At 31.8% G+C, this 4921-nt stretch overlaps 1 pseudogene; it reads right to left on the bottom strand.

The window, feature by feature from the left end:
• Nucleotides 1–3605: 3605 nt before the first annotated feature.
• LOC117213309 lies at nucleotides 3606–4466 on the bottom strand (annotated as a pseudogene).
• Nucleotides 4467–4921: the final 455 nt, after the last annotated feature.

Here is a 4921-nt window from a genome sequence, read left to right as displayed (position 1 = left end):
TGTGTCACCTGCATATCTTGAATGATCTCCAATCTCAGTTGTATTCTCTGCTTGCTCTTCTTGAAATTTCTCATCTTTTTTTTTTTTTTTTTTTATATTGATCATCAATTTGTGGGTCCTTATTTATTATTTTTTGTTCTACTTCATTAATCGCAGCGTTCTTTATGCTCTCTGTCTCACTACTTTCCTTACTTTAAAAATTTTTTTTTGTTTTTATTTAAATCTGTTACATCACATTTATTTACTACTAAACCATCTTGAATTGTATTATCTGTACATTCCTGTGACTTATTTTTTTTTTGATTTTCTGGAATATCATGCACATTCTTTATAATATCAGTCGTTGATTCTGATATTAATGAAGAAGATACATCTACTTTTATCGATGATTCTACTTTATTAATGTCACTGTGCACTTCATCTAGTTGTTCCATAGTAAAACATCAAGATTGTTACAATTACTTAAGAAGTCATGGATTGTTATTTAAATATTTACTGCACTTTTCCATCAATGTAACCCTTTATGGCAGTTTGACATTCTACAGAACACCAATGCTGTATCAGTTTATATTTTTCTTCATCATGAAGTTTTATTATATCACCTAATTCTTCCTGATGTTTTTTTTTCTTTTTTTTTCAATTTTCAAATAAGAGTGTGTTTTCTATGTGAATCTTTTAATTCTTGGTTCGCCTCGAGTAAGCGATTATTAACATCTTTGGAAAGTTTTTGGACGTTTTCCAGTTCTTTTCTAAGAAAATTATTTTGTTCGTTCATATCTTTTACTTTACCTTCAATTTCTACCCTACGCAATATTTCAAATTTATTTTCATTGACAAGGATCATTTTTCTTATTTTTCAAAATCCAGTTTCAATTTATTAGTTTCTTCTTCATATTTATATCCAAAATCACCCACTTTTTCATATTCACCCTTTAGTTCGTTTAGTTCACATTGAAGGGCAGATTATTTGTCCTTGTGGTTCAAGAACTACATTTTATCTCTTTTGCATCTTTAGCTCCAGCTTCACGTTCCTCCATTGAATTACTAACACATGAATTAAGTTTGGCCTTTTTTTTTTGTTCCAGCAAGTCAACTTCATATTTGTGACTTATGTTATTTCTTCTAATTTTATTGTTAGTTCTTCAATTTGTATTCCAAAAGATTGAACTCTTTTTACGTGCGTGTGTTTTTTTTTTTTTGTAACTCGTCGAGTTGCAATTCTAATTTTTGCACTTCCTCCTTCATGTCCTCTATGTGCTTCTCGAACTCTTGTGTCGTCCTGTCTTTGTCGGAACATTCTACTTGAAGATCAGCGAGTTGATGCTCGGGATCGTAATTCAATTTTTGGTCGTTAGCAGTAATAAGCTCACGTAACTTCACTTTTGAACTTGATCTTGTTTGGTCTTGATTGTGTTTTCGTGGTGCTTGTGGTGTTCTAAAAGTAATCGTCACGTTGCTTGCATTTTTAGTGCACATTGATACACTGCACTCTGCACAGGCAATGCTTTTGTTGTCATGAAATCTCTCTAACTTTTCAGTAACAAAACCTTTTATTTTATTATTTAATTTTGGATCATGCGCCCCTGGTGAAGATACATTATGTGTTCTCTTTACCTTTATTATGCACACGTTTTCCTTTTGCTCTCAATTTTTCGATCATCTTGTGCTGTTCTATATATTGTGTTCTTATGTTCTTCGCATATAAATCCTGTCGATTGATTTTATCTTTCAGTTGAGGTACATGTTTAATTCTTTACCTGTGATTATGATGAACAACCTCAGCGTATTTCCTTTCTCTCTTTTTTTTTTTATGGATTTCTTGATAATCTTTTAGAAGTTGCTCGTTATATTTGGAAAGCTTTCTCACTTCGTCTTCAGCTGTTTCCTAACGGGATTTTTCTTCTTCAAGTTTTTCTGTAATCATTTTTTCTAAACTTCTCCATTTATTCTGTTCTTCTTCGAGTAATTCATTACGTTTCGGTATCTGGCTATCTTTTCCTTTAAAACATTTAATTTTATCAGAGAGTTCTCCTATTTTCAAACTTGCTTCATTTAAGGTAACTTTATGAATTTCCGATTGATGCTTTAACATTTGATGTAAGTCTTCTATTGCTGTTTCACGTTCTTTCAACTGTTCATTAAATTCGTTGTTTAGCATATCCACTCGAGAAATTTCGAGTTCTTGAGCATCGTTTCTTCTTTTAGAAATTTGGCTTATTTTCTCTCGCCTGCTGCTACATGTTGCTGTCATTTTATCAACTTCTTTCTTCTTTTTTTTTCTTTTTTTTTTTGAACTTAAAATCTTGATTTAAGGTTTGTGTTTCACTATATGATTTATTATTATTAACTAGTTCAACATTATTCTCAGTAGATTTTTTTCGCGTGATTTTTATACTTATTTAAATAGTTTAACATGAGCAAATGCATCGTACGTCAGATATACCATTTTTAATAAATTGTCGCCTTTACAACTCGAGTTACCTCTGAACGAGTCGCATGATTGATCAATAAGCCATGAGTAATTATGCAAATTCAGTTTTTTTTCATCTATCTATCTGAATATTATAACAAAGACTTTACATTGAATATTTTATTAAAATTGTAAGTTTTTCATAAACGCTTCAAAATCCACAGTCTATTGATCAACTCCTCTATCCTTTCTCTTTCTCCTCACTAAAATAGATAAATTCCTAATGTAGTTTGTGGATAATATTCTTTTTTTTTTTTTTCTAAAGCAAATCACATTTATCATCTGATATATTTTTTGAAATAATTTCTGTCTGTACATTTTCTTCTTTTTCCTTACTCCTCTTTCTCTCTCTAATGAATTCTTTTTATTCCGTAAAATAGTTTTTGTATATTCAATTTTGTTAAGTGCAATCCTTATTTCTGATAACTTAGTTTTATTAGATAATTCTTGTGAATCTTCTACTACATCTTCCATATCATTTTGAGTGCGGCTTCTACCTTCAGTAAATTTAATATCCTGAACCGTATCATTAATTTCAATAGCTCTTTCGGTATCAAGTAAATCGCACTTATTATTTAATATACCTTTTGAATTGACTTCTGTCTCTGCAGTTTCTTCTTTTGTATCTTCTTCGAGTTTTCTTTGTTCTTCTAATCCACCCTTCTCATTTTCTAGGATCTTCCTTGTATCTTCATCTTTTTTAACTTCGACTTTATCCGGTCTCCTAGGTCTGCCTCTATGTTTCGCTTCATCAGTTGCTATTACACCCGTTACTGCATTATCATTTTCTACAGATTTATACCTATCGCTATCACTAGCTGTGTTCGTTAAAAGAACTTCCCTTCGTTGACGAGTATCAGTTGTTTCGTTTTCATTATCTGAAATTGATTTTTGTTTAACACCTCTCTTTTCTTCTTTGGCAAATTTATTTTCTACATTTTCCGATGCCTTTTGTTTATTAATTATTTCAGACTTGTCTTCGATTAATTTCGTCTTTAAAGCGCTTCGCAAAATTTTATTTGTGTTTGATTGTCTGGTTTGATTATAAACAATTTCTTCAAATTTTGGCGAAGTAGCAGGCTTTGCAGCAACATTATAACGACTGCTCCGTTTACTACTATCTAACATAGATGGAGATGGATTCTTGTCATCTTTATTCTCTAAAGACTTCTCTTGTGTATTAGCATCTAAATTTCTCGACATAAGATCTGCTGAAGTTTTTGATTCTGTAGTGTCACACGCATTTTTCGCTGTCATCATTTGGTATTCTTCTATAAGCAAATGTTCATTATTGTAAGCATTATCTCTTGCTTTTTGCATGGATTCTAACGATATATTTTGTTCAACGTTGTCTATTGATTTTGTATCATTTTCAGCAGTTGATTTACTAACTGCTTCTAATTCCTTCGTTTCAATTTGGTTTTCTTTATTTGTATCGCCGTCCAAAATATTTCTCATTGAAATATTATCCTTCTTGTTATGATCTTTTTCTGCTTCTCCTAAACTTTTACTTTTTTTGTCAAACCATTCTTGTAAATTTTGAGTATCTTGTGACGAAGATGGTGACAAATCATTATACAATACTGCAATATCTTCTTTCCTTCGTTTCACAGACTCTTTCTGGTATTCTGTCGAGCTATTGGCATCAAACATTAAGTCTGTTTTAATGAAAATATAATCCTGTGAAGCGGCGTCAATTGATACTTTCTTTTCATAAGAATTTTCTACATTAGACTGCAATTCTTTTGAAAATTCTTTCAAAACCATTTCTTCATTTCCTACAGTAACGTCTGTTTTCTCCAAGCTTTTGTTCAAATTATTAGAAACTAAACTACCCTGATAACTCCGACTAGTCGCTGCTTTAATAGTCTCCTTTAACAGTTTTCTTAACTTGATTTCGTTCTGCTTCTGCATAGCGTCTAGTATGGCCCGAATACTTGGATCCACACCAGTAGCCATAGCCAAGCCGGTGAAAATTATCCTTTGTTCCGTGGTATATATAGAGTAAAACGAATGGTAGACCGCAGCATAGTGATTTCCAACGATCCACACTTGTTCTAATTCCTTACTCAACGTCTTTCGTGTCCATTGACGTAGAAAAAGGTAAGTTATTGTAATATCGGAATATATTAAAGGTGTAATTTTGTCCGATTAATTATAATTTATTAATAATGGATTGAAAATACAGATATTAGTTAGACAGAGAAACGATGTTTGATTAACAGGAAAACTAAATGCAACGCTCGTATTTACATCAAATAACTTGACAACTATTTGGTAACTCTCTCTCTCTCACTAGCAACTCTAACACTCGACAACACTCGCAACTCACCACACCAGTAGCCATAGGGCTAACAGAAGATGTGTCTTCTCATTTTTTGCTCATAGTGGTTATTGTACTGTTGTTGGAGTCTGTACTAGCGAAGCTATTGTGACGAGTACGATAATATT

Source organism: Bombus bifarius, unplaced genomic scaffold (genome assembly GCF_011952205.1).
Source record: "Bombus bifarius isolate JDL3187 unplaced genomic scaffold, Bbif_JDL3187 scf7180000008673_frag, whole genome shotgun sequence".
NCBI lineage: Eukaryota > Metazoa > Arthropoda > Insecta > Hymenoptera > Apidae > Bombus > Bombus bifarius.
Note: the sequence above shows the minus strand (reverse complement) of the source record. Positions and strands in the feature narration are given on the sequence as shown.